Source organism: Pan troglodytes, chromosome X (assembly GCF_028858775.2).
Source record: "Pan troglodytes isolate AG18354 chromosome X, NHGRI_mPanTro3-v2.0_pri, whole genome shotgun sequence".
Lineage (NCBI taxonomy): Eukaryota > Metazoa > Chordata > Mammalia > Primates > Hominidae > Pan > Pan troglodytes.
Window position 1 is genome coordinate 115,778,977 of NC_072421.2, and position 17,674 is coordinate 115,796,650.

Below are 17,674 nucleotides of genomic sequence, written 5' to 3' on the forward strand. Positions count from 1 at the left end.
GAGGAAACCCAGGTATGCCAGACCACATTATGATTTACATTGGCCCTGGTCACTTATGCCTTTATGGGATCATTCCTGCATTAAAAAAATATTAATAGCCATTTGGTGAGGTGGCACACGTCTGTAGTCCCAGCTACTCAGAAGGCTGAGTCAAGCGAATCACTTGAGCCCAGGAGTTTAAGACTGTAGCATATGTTTCCCAAAGCGAGGCCAGAGCAGAAAAGTGGTTATTCGCGGAACTTCTCACAGGGTGATGGCCACCGAGCCAGGTACTGTTGAGGGGCCGAGAAAGCCCAGCAGCAGGGCCTAGGTTCTCAGAAGAAGGACTGTCCCCCTCCAAGTGGCGGTGACTCTCAATGCAGAACTATGTCCGGAATTGGTGGGTTCTTGGTCTCACTGACTTCAAGAATGAAGCCGCGGACCCTCACAGTGTTACAGCTCTTAAGGTGGCGCGTCTGGAGTCTGTCCCTTCTGATGTTCAGATGTGTTCGGAGTTTCTTCCTTCTGGTGAATTCGTGGTCGCCAAAATGTGACCGGAATTGGTGGGTTCCTGGTCTCACTGACTTCAAGAATGAAGCCGCGGACCCTCACGCTAAGTGTTACAGCTCTTAAGGTGGTGCGTCTGGAGTCTGTCCCTTCTGATGTTCAGATGTGTTCAGAGTTTCTTGTGTTAGTTTCTTGAGTGTTTCATTTGCCTTCTCAACCTTCCCTGAGGATTGTGGCCTCCAGGAGCAGTGAAGATGATATTGTATCCCTAGCGCCTTGGAGATTCCCTGAGTTATCGTGGCTTTAAAAGCTGGACCATTGTCACTCTGTAAACTTTGGGGAAGCCCAAATCTAAGAATTATTTCATGAATTAGGACTTTAATCACTTCCTGAGCCTTCTCTGTCTTGCAGGGGAAAGCTTCTATCCAATTTGTAAACCTATCAACACAGACCAACAAGTATTGAAATCCCTTTGACTTAGGCATATGGGTGAAGTCTAACTGCCAGTCCTCTCCAGGATAGTGACCTATTCTTTGTTCCCCCAAAGGGGCCTGACGATATACCAAGGGATTATTCTTTTGGCACACTTCACAGGCTTTGACTACCTGTCAGATGGTCCGGAGGAGATTTGGCCCTGTAAATAGGGATTTGGCCATTTGATTAGTGTTTTCAATACCCATATGAAAAGTTTGGTGGAGGGTTTTAATTATTTTCCACTGGCTGGCTTCGGGTATAAGTACCTTTCCTTCTTCTGTCACCAACCACCCCGAAGGGAGAAAACTATGCCCCTGTGGAAGTCCCCATTCTGTTTCAGTCTGGGAATACTGGGGCTTCATCTCCTGGAGGGGGTTGTTCCATACCAAGGCTCCTTCCATAGGTATTTCTAGTGGGGGTTCCTCCTGGCAGCAGCTTTGGCCTCAGCATCTGCCCAATGGTTTCCTTCTGCCTTTTCTCCTTAGGCCTTCCAGAACACAGGTCAACAGATGTTTACGACTCCAGTCCCCATGATCTGAGTCAAGGTCCCAGTGGGGATCCATACTGGGGATGGCTTGCTGACCAGTAGTGAATTTGTCCCTTTCTTCAGCTGTCATTCTATCATTTACTTGACTAAGATACCAGGTATCTCCAAACTCTCAGGCTGCAGCTAAAGCCGCATTCTTTTCATTAAAGGCCAGGGTTTGATCTAACAGTAGCATGACATCTCTCCAAGTGAGGTCAAAGGTTTGCCCTAGACCCTGTAGGATATCTATGTACCTATCAGGATCATCTGAAAACTTCCCCAGGTCTTCCTTGATCTGCTTTAAATCAGAGAGGGAGAAGGGGACATGTACCCGGGTTGGGCCAAATTCCCCTCCCCCTACAGCTTGAAGGGGACATAACCGATAGCCCAGGGGTTTTTTGTGGTCCTTTGGAGATTTCTTTGCTTATTTCCTTCTGGGCAGGGGAGATTAGAGGAGGAGTATCATCAATAGGAAGGGGAGCTATAGGGAGGCTAGGATATGGGGGTAAGCTGAGGGGTCCTCCTGTGGGATGTAAATTGCAAGCTTTGCATAGTTGTGTATTCTCCCTCAGTGAAAAGAAAGCTTGGACATAAGGTATTTCACTCCATTTGCCTTCCCTCTTACAGAAAAGACCAAGCTGCAGGATAGTATTGTAATTTGTACTTCCCTCAGGTGGCCATTTTTCCCCATCAGAGAGAATATTGGGGCCAAGTCATAGTGCAGAAAAAAATGAGCTGCCTCTTTTTCAGGGTTTGTGGGTCAAATTGGTCCCAATGGCTTAGGATGCATTTCAAGGGTGAGCCTGTTGATGCCTGAGTGTTTCCCATCCGAAAGACAAAACCACCCGCGGTTTTGGTTTGTTTTGTTTCTCTCCCTGCCCAAGAACCCGCAACGGTCCCTGGACCCTGCTGATCGGAGTAGTTGCGCTCACCGACGCAGCAGCAGAAACAACCCCTGCCCAAGAACCCACAACGGTCCCTGGACCCTGCTGATCAGAATAGTTGTGCTCACCGACGCAGCAGCAGAAACACTAGTTTTCCTCCCAGACCACATGGAGGACCGAGGAAGGTCGGATTTAGTGGTCCTTACCAACACATTCTCGAAAACCTGCACCCTTGCCTGTCCTCCTAGACCACGAGGAGGACCGACCAAGAAAAATCTGATTTAGTGGCCCTTACCGACGCATTCTCAAAAACCTGTTAGAATCCTAAGCATTCTCCTGTTAGTATTGGCACTTTACCCCTGTCCTATAAAGATGTTATGCCCCAAAAATGAAGTGGAGGGCCATACCCTGAGGGAGGGAGGGGATCTTCAGGGTTGGAAGAGTGACACCTTTTGTCCTCACTTATATGAATAGGAAGGATACAATTTCTGAGGCTCCCCATATCCTAGCTTCAGGAATAACTTTTGTTAGGCCTGTTAGTCTGAGGAGGGATCCTAAAATTCCCAGTAGTCCCCACTACAGCGGGGCTTTGGGCAAAAACTGTGTCTTTCTGATTGGTGAGCCCGGGTGCCTAAAGAAGGTAACAGAGTCCTGGAGTTTATACTAGAAGTCATTCTTATAGGAGAAACAAGAAAAGCACCAGAGGCAGGTAGCAATTTTTAGAAGTGGGTCTAGCCTCAGAGAAGAGAGGCGAGAGGAAGTTTGTCTGGCAGGCATTAGGACCCAGAGGGCAAGGGTCAGGATAGAGAGGATAGATGGGCGAGTCTCGCTTGGGCAACATGCTTTTAAGAGTTCCACTCATGGCCACAGGGTAAACCAACATGTTGTCGGGACCCCGGAGCTGCATGGCTTTCCTCTCTGTCGACCCTCGGCTCAGCCCAGAAGTACAGGAAAAGTGGAAGCTGGTTCTAGGCAAACCAACGGTCCCAACTCCGAAGAGTCGGGGGTTGTTAGAGAGCCCCTTCCCAGAAAGCCTGACACCCGTGTCTTTAGTCCGGTGGCCGCGCTAGTCACTTTTATCTGGCCGACAGGGGCCCGGTATTTAGCCCCCAAATTCTAAGGAAAGATAGGACAGAATAGCAAGCGAAAGGGGTCCGATGGTACTCACTGCTTGGCGATAGGTGAAGGTCTCACCGCTCGGCGATTGTCTCACCGCTTGGCGATAGGCAAAAGTCCCTTCGTGGTCGCCAAAATGTGACCAGAATTGGTGGGTTCTTGGTCTCACTGACTTCAAGAATGAAGCCACGGACCCTCGCAGTGAGTGTTACAGCTCTTAAGGTGGCACGTCTGGAGTCTGTCCCTTCGTGGTCGCCAAAATGTGTCTGGAATTGGTGGGTTCTTGGTCTCACTGACTTCAAGAATGAAGCTGCGGACCCTCGCGGTGAGTGTTGCAGCTCTTAAGGTGGCGCGTCTGGAATCTGTCCCTTCTGATGGTCAGATGTGTTCGGAGTTTCTTCCTTCTGGTGGGTTCGTGGTCTCGCTGGCTCAGGAGTGAAGCTCCAGACCTCCGCGGTGAGTGTTACCGCTCTTAAGGCAGCGCATCTGGAGTTGTTCGTTCCTCCCGGTGGGCTCGTGGTCTCGCTGGGCTCAGGAGCGAAGCTGCAGATCTTCGTGGTGAGTGTTACAGCTCATAAAAGCAGCGTGGACTCAAAAGAGTGAGCAGTAGCAAGATTTATTGCAAAGAGCAAAAGAACAAAGCTTCCACAGTGTGGAAGGGGACCCGAGCAGGTTGCCAATGCTGGTGCGGGCAGCCTGCTTTTATTCTCTTATCTGGCCCCACCCACATCCTGCTGATTGGTAGAGCCGAGTGGCCTGTTTTGTCAGGGCGCTGATTGGTGCGTTTACAATCCCTGAGCTAGATACAAAGGTTCTCCACGTCCCCATCAGATTAGTTAGATACAGATTTTCGACACACATGTTCTCCAAGGCCCCACCAGAGCAGCTAGATACAGAGTGTCGATTGGTGCATTCACAAACCTTGAGCTAAACACAGGGTGCTGATTGGTGTGTTTACAAACCTTGAGCTAGATACAGAGTGCCGATTGGTGTATTTACAATCCCGGAGCTAGACATAAAGGTTCTCCAAGGCCCCACCAGAGCAGCTAGATACAGAGTGTCGATTGGTGCACTCACAAACCCTGAGCTAGACACGGGGTGCTGACTGGTGTGTTTACAATCCCTGAGCTAGATAAAGGTTCTCCAAGTCCCCACTAGACTCAGGAGCCCAGCTGGCTTCACCCAGTGGATCTCGTACTGGGGCTGCAGGTGGAGCTGCCTGCCAGTCCCGTGCCGTGCGCCCACACTCCTCAGCCCTTGGGTGGTCGATGGGACTGGGCGTCGTGGAGCAGGGGGTGGTGCTCATCGGGGAGGCTCGGGCCGCACAGGAGCCCATGGAGTGGGTGGGAGGCTCAGGCATGGCGGGCTGCAGGTCCCGAGCCCTGCCCTGCGGGAAGGCAGCTAAGGCTCGGTGAGAAATCAAGCACAGCGCCGGTGGGCCGGCACTGCTGGGGGACTCAGTACACCCTCCGCAGCCACTGGCCCGGGTGCTAAGTCCCCCATTGCCCCCCACCAAGCCCACGCCCATCTGGAACTCCAGCTGGCCCGCAAGCGCCGCATGCAGCCCCGGTTCCCGCTCGTGCCTCTCCCTCCACACCTCCCTGCAAGCTGAGGGAGTGGGCTCCAGCCTTGGCCAGCCCAGAAAGGGGCTCCCACAGTGCAGTGGGGGGGCTGAAGGGCTCCTCAAATGCCACCAAAGTGGGAGCCCAGGCAGGGGAGGTGCCAAGAGCAAGTGAGGGCTCTGAGGACTGCCAGCATGCTGTCACCTCTCAGAACCACCACACTGATCTCACATTTTGCGAGATTATCCTGATGGAGATGGGGTCCCATAATGCAGCCTGGCCTTTCCTAGAGCCTGTGAACCCACGTTTGGACCAATCTCATTTTTAATAAGGTTAAAAAGAAAAAAAAATGGCTAGAGAAAAAAACTCCTGTTTTTGCCATGTGATTTTCCACAAGTGCAGCTATAGAAAAGTGCTTGTCAGTTGAATAAAAAACCACATTTGATAGAGAAAAAAAAGACTGTAGTATGCTATGATTGCACCTGTGAATAGCCACTGCACTCCAGACTGGGCAACATAGCAAGACCCCGTCTCTTAAAATAAATTAAAACTTGTATTTTACAATTGATTTGGTATATAAAAACAAATATAATCTGAACTGAATTCATTATTATATATTCATTATTTAATATTCATTTTTTCTCGTTGATTTTAAAAGAGAACACTTTCATGAGCTCCTAAAATTAAACATGTTTGTGGGCTCCTAAAAGTATGTAACAGACCCTAGGCACTGTGCCGACCGTGCCTAATGTTTTAAGTCAGCCCTGCAGGCACAGAGTAACTTACCCAGGTCACACCGTCAAGTGGCAGAGCTGAGATTTGAATCCAAATAATGTGGCTTCAGAATCTATGATTTTAACCCCCACGCTAGGCAAACAAAGCAAATCACAGGGGAGAAATCCTGTACATATTACGTGTTTTTTTAGAAGAAAATTTATACACATATATGCCTAGGCCATCTCTGGAAGAATTCAGCAAAAAAAAAAAATGTCTGGGAAAACCAACTAGGAATTGGAGACATAGGAGACTTAATTTTCATTGTACGTTCCTTTGCACTGGTAATTCTTTTTTACCATGAGCATATATTTCTAAATGAGGAAAGTGAGTCTTAAACAGGATTAAGTAACTTGCCCAAGGTTACACAGGAGTAAAGAAACCTCAAAGTTTACTCTGGCATGTATGAAATATTTAAGTTTGTTTTCTTGATGGAACATTTGGGCAAGGAGCATATAATTTTGGTTTCTTAAAATTAAACTTTTATTTAAAAATAACTCAAGGTAATAAGGGTTATAATTTTTCCCTATGCTATACTTTTTAGGTTCTCTGGAGGTATTGCTCTCTACCACTTTCTCCACGTCCACAAATCAAAATACCCCCAGAATTCAGCAGCTTCATATTAGAGTCAGTTTTCTGGCTGGATCACTTATTAGAGAATTGGAAGTTTATAAATATGCACAATTATTCAGCCAATAAACAATACATCCTCCTTCCCAAATATAGGCCTTTCCTGTATCCCTGTTAAATTGCATCATTTTAGTCCATAGGACCAGTCAGCCAGCCTCTTTTTGTATTATGATTCTGGATACCGTGCATTCATCTTTATGGCAACCTTAAATCTGGCAAGCATGTTTTCCGTGTTTCATCCAAATATTGATTAAAATATTTAACACATGACAGGACTTAAGCAGAGCCCTGATGATGGGACCAGAGCTCTCTCCAGGATCACATCAATCCATTGCTTTGTCTAATAAGCTGCCAATCCAATTGATTGTACCATCTATCATTCCACTCACATCCCCTCTTCCCACTTTCCCCTAGGATATCTGGAGATCCCAGTGTTTTACTGCAAAGTGTCCATAGCATTCCATTTCCCACTGTGCTGCTCAGAGCAGGTATTTAAAACTAACAAAGGATTGGTTTCTTTACTACGTTCTGCAGGCTTCTGAATTTTACGGCCTGGTCAATACCCCAGAACTCAAACACAAACTGTTTAGAAAAACTATAATTCCCCATGGCTCCCAAATCTTTCATAACACATTTGTACAGAACATTTTAAAATGCAAAGATATGCAATCATTTCCCCCTAGGATCAACCCACTGCCACCCAAAATAACCCAGACAACTGAACACAGCAGCTGGCAAAAGGATGGAGGTCTCTAACCGTGGGGGCAGAGAGCTAAATGCATGCCACAAGGAATTACTGAAGAAGCATTCTCTGTTAACAACCCCTTGCTCTATTTCTAGCTGCAACACGCAAGCTACAGTCAAAGTGTTGGGAAGAGAACATATTTTCTGATTTCCCCTGTAATCACACACACAGTCATAGAATATTTACAGTGGTAACCCTAACTTAACACAATTGCTATGTTTCTAAAAAGTTTACTATAAAGTAGAATTTACTGAACAAGGAATTCATTTTTTTTTTCATTGACTTGTCCTACCACCCCACATTGTCCTGGAAAGAATTTTGTTCCTTGGCTATTAAAAAAAAAATACACTTAACAGACGTAGCAGAATTTTCAATACTAGAGGAAAGAACCATGATTAACACTAAAATAATAAATAACATGTTTTACTCAAAATGTCACAGAAAAGAATTACTAAAAGTAAAAAAAAAAAAACTAGAATGTCAGCTATTCTGGCAATAGGATTACTTAGCTAATATTGCCTCACATATAATTTCATTAGGAAAACTGAGTTTTGCACCATTTCTAGTATTTCTCCGTTTTAGAGTTACCATCTTTTTGTCAGACCCCTTTAACAACCTGGGCATGGTGGCTCACATCTGTAATCCCAGTAACTTGGGAGGCTGAGGGAGGAGGATCACTTGAGGCCAGGAGTTCAAGACCAGCCTGGGCACCATAGAGAGACACTGGGTCTCTGTCGTGCCACTGCACTCCGTCCTGGTGGACAGAGTGAGACCCCCATCTCAAAAAAAGAAAAAAAAAAGGCAGGACAGATATCTTTAACAGCTGAAGTCTGTATAGTTTGTTAAAGGATTTATTTTAATATGAGAAAATAATACAATAAAGTAGGTCTGTTTAGATATGCAGTTGATTGGCAGTTGATTAATGCCCAAAAAATGATTAGTAAAATTAAATTGTGTCTCTGCTATTCCTAACGTAAAGTTAAATGGAGGTGCTGCTTTCATTAAGGTATGTTATTGCGTCAGAATAGTGTTTGTTGAGATGACAAAGTGCTGATTATAGTTAGATATTAACTGCTTGCTGTCATTTGTCATTCCAAGATAGGGTTAGTTATAATAATAGCTAACTTTTACTGAGCATTCACCAAATACTAGACTCTGTGTGAAGTGTTTATGTATATTAATCACATTTAAAGCTGACAACAACCCTATGAAGCAGAAAACATTATCATCTATATATTACAGAAAAAACAGGCACAGAGAAGCTAAGTAATTTGACCAAGATCACATAGCTAATAACTGGTAGCACATGATATGAAATCACACGAATTTCAGAGCCTGAACTCAACCACTATGCTGAGAAAGGAATTTGGCATTTCTGCTGATGATGAATGGGGAAGTAGATAACAATAGCAGCAACTCTGTTTTTAAAAAAAAAAGAGTTTGCTCTTTGTATCTTACTAAATACATAAATATCTTGATTTCAAAGTTTCCCTAGATCAATCACCATAGAATGAGAGACATTGAAGTACTCAGGCTGGACTCTGTCAAGATTCTCTGCATCTGTAAATGGCTTTTAATTAGATTATAATCGAACCCTTCCCTCAAAATAGTAGCTTTGATGCCTTTATGGTAAGTGACCAAAGAGTGCATTGCTATAGAGAAGGGCTAGGAAGACAAATGAGAAAGGTTGTTTTCCTGAGGCTTGACTGAGGGATACGGCAGGAAAGGCCTGGAGGTACACTTACTAGGAGCACATTAGACCAATGCTCTTCAGACTCAACTCTCTTTTGCATATAAATTACTTAAAATTTTCACACAGCTTGTAATAATAATCCTCATTCTATACTATATTCACCAGAACACAATTCTAACTAAGTATGTTAATATACCTAATACTGATATTTAAGATTCTTGTTTCATAGTTGAGAAGCCATATGAGAAATAAAGATTCTAAAACAGCAACCCTGATTTTTTTTCGAGTGATGTACTAATAAAAATATACTAACAAATTGAGCTGGATCCTGACATCCTCTGAATTACACACAGATCCTGTCCTTTTTTTCCCCATTCTCCCCAGTTTTCAAAATGATCTCTCCAATCTATATGGTCTCTCGGAGTCCCTCTTGAACAACAATAGGCTGATTATCACAAAACCAATCCTACATCTTTTCCCCTAAACTATATGCAAATTACCTATTTTTCACAGCCACTCAAACAGAAATAAATCTAGCTTCCACATCCCAGATCAGTTACTGCTTTTGTGCTGTTTCTTCCGATTTAAGGGCAGCAACAATTATTATTTCTAGTATCAGTCATGGTCTTCCAGAGACTAGCAAGGCTATAATTCATGCTTTACTGCTATTGGTAAATCAGGCAAGTGAAAAACAGCAAAAGCCTATAATTTAAGTTCTCTCTGGGTTCTTAATCTAAGACTCTGGCATTTGAATTAGGATCTGTAATATATGGGTAAAATTAAACCATGAAGCAAGTATATATAAATTACTATCAGATGTAACTATCACTCTGAAACTCGTAAATTAAGAATTGAGATGGAAATTCTACTTTTAATCCTTTGTATTAATCTTAATACTACAACATATACTACACTAAATAGATGTATATCTTGTTTTCATTTAAACTGCCTGTTAACATAGATTTGGGCCTTTTGATCCAAAACAAAAGCCAATAGTGTGCAGATAACAAGTTATTCCTCTGAAAACGTATTTTTCCAGTTAAAGAAATTCCAGAAACATTTTTTATGTCATCAAACCTATATGCCATTAATTCTAAGTAATGGGAATGATATCCTATTTTCTCTTAGTTATGATTTAGATCTGGACTGTTCATTCCCATCCTCTCCTTTTTCCCTTTGATTCCTGCTTTCAAAGAACTGTGTATAAACTAAGATTGTAAGAGATTGAAATATTGCTGAAAAACATTCAGGACATAGGCATGGGCAAGGACTTCATGTCTAAAACACCAAAAGCAATGGCAACAAAAGACAAAATTGACAAATGGGATCTAATTAAACTAAAGAGCTTCTGCACAGCAAAAGAAACTACCATCAGAGTGAACAGGAAACCTAAAAAATGGGAGAAAATTTTTGCAACCTACTCATCTGACAAAGGGCTAATATCCAGAATTTACAATGAACTCAAACAAATTTACAAGAAAAAAACAAACAACCCCATCAAAAAGTGGGCAAAGGATATGAACAGACACTTCTCAAAAGAAGACATTTATGCAGCCAAAAGACACATGAAAAAATGCTCATCATCACTGGCCATCAGAGAAATGCAAATCAAAACCACTATGAGATACCAACTCACACCAGTTAGAATGGCAATCATTAAAAAGTCAGGAAACAACAGGTGCTGGAGAGGATGTGGAGAAATAGGAACACTTTTACACTGTTGGTGGGACTGTAAACTAGTTCAACCATTGTGGAAGTCGGTGTGGCGATTCCTCAGGGATCTAGAACTAGAAATACCATTTGACCCAGCCATCCCATTACTGGGTATATACCCAAAGGACTATAAATCATGCTGCTATAAAGACACATGCACATGTATGTTTATTGCGGCACTATTCACAATAGCAAAGACTTGGAACCAAGCCAAATGTCCAACAATGATAGACTGGATTAAGAAAATGTGGCACATATACACCATGGAATACTATGCAGCCATAAAAAATGATGAGTTCATGTCCTTTGTAGGGACATGGATGAAATTGGAAATCATCATTCTCAGTAAACTATCGCAAGTACAAAAAACCAAACACCACATGTTCTCACTCATAGATGGGAATTGAACAATGAGAATACATGGACACAGGAAGGGGAACATCACACTCTGGGGCCTGTTGTGGGGTGGAGGGAGGGGGGAGGGATAGCATTAGGAGATATACCTAATGCTAAATGACGAGTTAATGGGTGCAGCACACCAGCATGGCACATGTATACATATGTAACTAACCTGCACATTGTGCACATGTACCCTAAAACTTAAAGTATAATAATAATAATAATAATAATAAAGAAATATTGCTGAAAAACAGAAGAATGACCAGCCTATTTCAGGTGACAGAAAGGAAGGTGGTCTTTGATTACGTGTCTCCAAATTACCTCTGAAAGGTTGCCTCATGGGGATGGAAGTCAACATTCCTCTTTTCTTTCCTATATTATTGGGGCTCTCCTCGTCTAGCTCTTTTTGTCCACCACTACATTTCCTTCCACTGCCTAGTGTCTCTTCCACCCAATCCTAGTTCAATTTTGTCTAAGTGCTGGCTAGCAAATGAAGACAGGAAAAAAAGTGGGGGCGGGGCACGAATGCTACTAAGGGAAAGGGAGGAACTAACATTCCTTCAACATCTTTTTTGAGCTGGGCACTGAACCAAGCATTTTACACATGCCATCTCATTTAATTCTATAACAGCCCTACAAAATTGTGCTATTGTCTTCATTAGACAGATAATGAAACTAAGGTTGAAAGACTTCAAGAAATATGTCCAACACACAGCTAGCAAATGTCAGGAAAGGAATAAGAGAGATTGAAAAACTGAAGAGTAAGCAAACTCTGCTCACTTTACTCCCTACTACCTATCTCCAGCCCTCGCCCTGGGTTCATCTTCATGGGAACAGGTGCCAGTTGCCACAAGCTTAATATCCTCAATGAGCCTTAAACTGTAACTCTTAATGTTATCTTAAACTTAATTCTCAAATGTTATTTACAATAATGTCATACATACAGTCTCAGAGACAAATGAAAGGATGAGAATACTTTTAGACTTCCATTTCTGGTAATATGGAGCACTAGATCTCCTGAAAAATCTTCTGCTAGAAAATAACTACAAATTCTGTAGATTTATTTTTAATCTTTTTGATGTATAACATAACACAGCCAGCAAGAGAGAAGAGGAAATCTCCAGAGATCAAAAAATTAAAAAGAAGCGGACAGCGTAATTGTAATGGATGCTAATGCTTCAACAGCTCTGGGTGTTTTTGCACTTGGCAGTAATCAATATTCAAAGAGATATTAGCAGAGAATTTTCAGAATTATAAAAGCTATAAATCTCCAAATTCAGAAAACATAAATCCTCTAATAGAATTTTAAAAGGAAAGAAATTCCACATCTAAACACATTGCTGTTAAATAACAAAACAAAATATTTTAAAGCAGCCAGAGAGAAAAGATAATCTAAAAAGGAAAAACAATTAAACTGACAGCAGGCATCTCTACAGCAACAATAAAATACACAAGACAATAAAATAGTATCTTCAAAGTGCTGAGAGAAAGTAATTGTCAACTTGGAATTGTGAAGCATAGCAAAACCATCTATCAAGAACAAGGGCAAAATAAAGACATTTTCAGACAAATGAAAACTAAAAGTTTCGTCAATAGACCCTCACCAAAGGAAATTCTAATGAATTACTTCAGAAAGAAGAAAAATGAACTCCAAAGGTAGGACTAAGATTCAAGAAGAAATGACTTATAAAGAAATTAGAACACATGTGGTTAAAGCCAAACAATTATTGACTGTATGAAACAGTAATAATGATGTATAACTTGGATAAGGAGGAGATACAATATTGGATAGCAACAACAAATAAAATGAGAGGAGATCGAGTGGATTTAATGCATTCTAAAGTTCTCATTTTGTTTTAGAAGAGTAGAGATGTTTATTTCATTAGCAAAGATACTTTATTCAGTCAAATATGCATGTTAAAAACTTAAGAGTAATAGTAAAAGAAAAAATCCTTAAAAGTTAAAACAAAACAGCCTCCATCAAGCCAAATATAGACCCAAAGGAAGAATAAAAGGAAATGGGGAAAAAGCAGAACAAATAACATACAACAACATAGTGAAAATATATCCAAATATATCAGTAAATATAATAAATATAAAGTAACTTCAAAATGGAGATTTTCAGGTCAGATTAAAAATAAATTCAGTCAGCTTCCAGGAAGATAGGTAGATATACTTGTTTTATATATACTACATTAAAATATATATAAGGCTATGAAAGGAGGAGAAAATAAGACAGAGGGGTTAGGGACCTTGGGGTCCAAGAAATGATATGATGCTAAGTTCTTGGGTATTATTTTTGCCTTATATATGTCAGACTTCAAGCTGAAGAAGCTGACAACTCAGAAACAACAATGGGCACAGACATAAAAAGCCCTAACAAAACACTGCTCTCTCTATCTAAAGACCTAGGAAAGGGACAGCCTAGTAAGACAGAAAACTTTTAAATAATAACTACTCTACTGCAGGCAAACACCATAGAAAAGACTGTGGCTCTATCCCTACTCCTGATACCAAAGGCCAAGTGAGAAGCCCAGACTTCTATCCTCTCTCCAGGCTGTAACAAGGTATCCCAATAGCCTCTCCAGGGTGACATCAAAGGAGACAGAGTAGGGAACCAAGACTTTCATTTCTGCTGGATGATAATGACAGCTTACCCACCAAAGGTAGAAGTAGAGACTACAATGGGAGCCTGTCAATAACAAGGTGCCCCTCCTCTTCCTGGCTAGGAAGGTGTCGGAGGAGGCTTAGAGGAGAGTCAGGACATTTACCACTGCCCATTGGTAACCAGGTTATCCCCCACCATTATGTCATTGGAGACCATGTGGAGGGCAGACAGTTAGGTATGAGTGGAGGCCTAGGTGGGAACTGGAACTCCCACCTCCACCCAGCATTAGCAAGGAGGAAATCCCCCATGAGTGTCAAGAGAGACCAAGTGGGGAGCCAGGACTCTTACAACCCACCTGACAGTAATGAGGCAGTGCCCCTCTTCCCTTGCCAGAGTGGTGTCAGAGGAAGCCACCTAAAACAGAAAGTTTAAGTAAGATCCAGAGTCTCATAACATAATACCAAAAAGTCCAATTTCAATAAAAAGTTACCCCTTATACCAAGAACCAGGAATATCTCAAGCTGAATTAAAAATAAAATCAATAGATGCCAACACCAAGATGATAGAAATATCAGAATTATCTGACAAGGCTGGGTACAGTGTCCATGCCTGTAATCTCAGCACTTTGGGAGGCCAAGGTGGGCAAATCACTTGAGGCCAGGAGTTCAAGACCAGCCTGGCCAACATGGAGAAGCCCTGTCTCTACTAAAAGTACAAAAATTAGCTAGGTTTGTTGGCAGGTACCGGTCATCCCAGCTACCTGGGTGGCTGAGGCAGAAGAATTGCTTGAACCCAGGAGGCGGAGGTTGCAGTGAGCTGAGATCATGCCACTGTCCACCAGCCTGGGTGACAGAGTGATACTCCATCTCACAAATAACATAAAATAATAAATAAATAAATAAAATGGCTTCTGCAAGCAATTATGAACACACTTGAAACAAATTAAAAAGCAGGAAATTTTAGCAAAGAAACGGAAAATATAAAGAAGAACCAAATAGAAAACTTGTAACTGAAAAACACAACAGCTGAAATTTTAAAATTCGATGGATAAGCTCGACAGCAGAATAGAGGAGATAGAGGAGAAAATATCAGCAACCTCAAAGATAGAACAATGAAAATTACCCAATTTGAACAAGAGAGAGAACATAGGTGGGGGAAAAATGAACAAAGGTTTATGGGACTATAACAAAAAATATAACATTCATGTCATCAGAGTTCAAGAAGGAAAGGAGAAAGAGGGCAGGTTGAAAACTTCCCAAATTTGGCAAAACATGCAAGCCTACAGATTCAAGAAGTGAGTGAGCCTCAAACAGGATAAACTCAAAGAATTTCACACCAAGACACATCTTAGTTAAATTTCTGAAAATGGATAGCAAAGAAAAAAATTATTGAAAGCAGCAAGGGAGAAAAGACATCTTATACATATGGGAAATATAATTTGAATGTGTTGGGGTGATCAGACCCAACACCAGGTCATGGGGATGCCAAAGTCCGGTGCAGTCAAAGGAATGAGAAAAAGAGTTTGAGAGAGAAAGTGGGACCAGGGGGCCATCGCGAGTGTGGAGGCTGCAAAGGCCCCAAGCTCTGGGAGTCCATGCTATTTATTGGTGCTCAAACAGGTGGTGGGGATGTGGGGGTTGAAAGGAAACAGTGTATCAAGTGAATGAGAAACATATGGCTGCTTGAGATAATGGGAGTGCTAGAAGCAAGGAGCCAGCAAGTCTAACAGACATGCAAACTCTGCCTCAGCTTCTCTCCCAACATTCAGCTTTTCTCCCAACATGCCTCCCTTCTCTTTATTGTTAAAACCACCACAGCTATCATTATTATTAGCATAAGATGGCCTCTTTTTTAAATTAATTGAGCAAGGCAATTGCAGGCTGTGCAGCCCTTAACTGACGGTTGGTGATACAGCTTCATTTTTCTTAGCCCTTATTCAAAATGGAGTCGCTCTGGTTTGAATGCTTCCTACATATCTCCCTTTTCCCTTTTACAAGAGGACCCTTAATCCTAGGGGTTGCAGAAGGATGGAGGTCCGTCTTCTGTAACTTCTTCATGCTAAATAGGGGCGATGATACTCCTGCCTACCTATTAGGTTCTCTTGTATTCAGGGTAGAGAGGAGTTCAGTCAGAAAGTATTCATCCGTTAAGCATCTATGGGTAAAACCCTGGCACTCCAGCAGTTTTGTGTCTGGAATTGGTGGGTTCCCGGTCTCGCTGACTTCAAGAAGGAAGCCGTGGACCCTTGCGGTGAGTGTTACAATTCTTAAAGATGGTGTGTCCGGAGTTTGTTCCTTCTGATGTTCGGACGTGTCTGGAGTTTCTTCCTACTGGTGGGTTCGTGGTCTCACTGACTTCAGGAGTGAAGCTGCAGACCTTCGCGGTGAGTGTTATAGCTCTTAAAGGTGGCGCGTCTGGAGTTATTCGTTCCTCCCAGTGGGTTCATGGTCTCGCTGGCCTCAGGAGTGAAGCTGCAGACCTTCATGGTGAGTGTTACAGCTCATAAAGGTGGCAAGGACCCAAAGACTGAGCAGCAGCAAGATTTATTGTGAAGAGCAAAAGAACAAAGCTTCCACAGTATGGAAGGGGACCTGAACAGGTTTCCGCTGCTGGCTTTCGTGGCCTGCTTTTATTTCCTTATCTGCCCCACCCACATCCTGCTGATTGGTCCCTTTTACAGAGAGCTGATTGGTCCATTTTGACAGAGTGCTGATTGGTGCGTTTGCAATCCTTTAGCTAGACAGAAAAGTTCTCCAAGTCCCCACCCATCCCAGAAGCCCAGCTGGCTTCACCTCTCACTGGCACTCACCACAGGACTTTGTGGCACCTAGCCCGGGCACTCCAGCAGCCCAGAGGGAGCTCATCCCAGACAATCAGGAGGAAAAGAAGGGAAGTGAGAAAGAGACGGAGACCTCCTATCGTGGCCAACGATCCCGTGAAGAGGGAATGGTGGTCCATGCACAGGATTCAGCCTCCAATCAAGCCAGGCACCACTCACCTGGAACCCATGCCAGCCTGCAAGTGCCGTGTGCAGCCTGGCTCCCGCCCACACCTCTCTCTTCACACTTCCCCGCGAGCAGAGGGAGCTGGCTCCAGCCTCGGCCAGCCCCAGAGAGGGGCCCTCATAGCGCAGCGGTGGGCTGAAGGGCTCCTCGAGTGCAGCCAGAGCAGACGCCGAGGCCGAGGAGGGACCGAGAGCAAGCGAGGGCTGCTAGCACATTGTCACCTCTCAGTTTCTCACAGCGTGGCTTGTATTGGGGGAACCCGGTCCATGATTGGGATCCATGGGTCCTTCCAGTCTCATGTTCCATGGTCATACACATCTTGAGGGCACCTACACGGTTTGTTCATCTCTTGCAAAAACACAAGCATACCCTCACCCCCACGTTAGTAAATCTACTGAAACAGAAGCAAAAACTTTTGTGGCTGTAGCCGAGGCGCCTGCCATTGCTGAAGCATTTGTAACTCACCTTCTGCCTCTTTGGTTAATTACCGTGGGGTAAAACTTACTGTTGATAACGAGAAGCAGGCCCCTTCTAACAGAAGGCACAGAGAAAGCAAATCGAGGCCTGAAAGCAATCCTTAAACCTTCAATTTGCACTGTACAGGTGGGTCCACTAGATGCTATGGTTCATGATAGATCTTCAGATGTTTGTTGGGCACCCACACAGGCACCTGATCCTTACCTGGAGAGACACAAGCAAATCCTCTTCCCCATAAAATTATCTGTCCTTTTTCCCAGCTCTTTGTATGTACATCCCTCCACCATGTATCTTGTCCAGCCTTTTTATTTTCCTTTTGTCCCGTCAGGTGTTGTTCAGCTGCAGTCATGGTTTGATCTTTTGGTAAATTTAAAAAAATTAATGTTAATAAAGCTAAATGCAAATGCATATGTGGTTTTTTATATTCCTGGTCCCCTCCCTTTTGCTTTTGTATTTGAGTTTTTAAAGTACAATTAGCCCTTTCCACTATTGCTTGTCCTTGTGAGTTATATGGAATACCCATAGTATGGGTAATATTCCATTGTTGAAAAAATGTAGCCATGGCTTTACTACAGTATCCTG

General features: G+C 43.1%; 1 long non-coding RNA gene across 1 annotated transcript in view; it reads right to left on the reverse strand.

Annotated features, from left to right (window-relative positions):
- Positions 1–17,449, reverse strand: part of LOC112206962 (uncharacterized) — an 87,487-nt gene extending 70,038 nt beyond the window's left edge. Inside the window, exons 1-2 of the long non-coding RNA XR_010154629.1 lie at positions 17,297–17,449; positions 13,966–14,024 (exon numbers count right to left, since the gene is read on the reverse strand). This is a non-coding gene — a long non-coding RNA (uncharacterized LOC112206962). The remainder of the gene's footprint in view (positions 1–13,965; positions 14,025–17,296) is intronic.
- Positions 17,450–17,674: the final 225 nt, after the last annotated feature.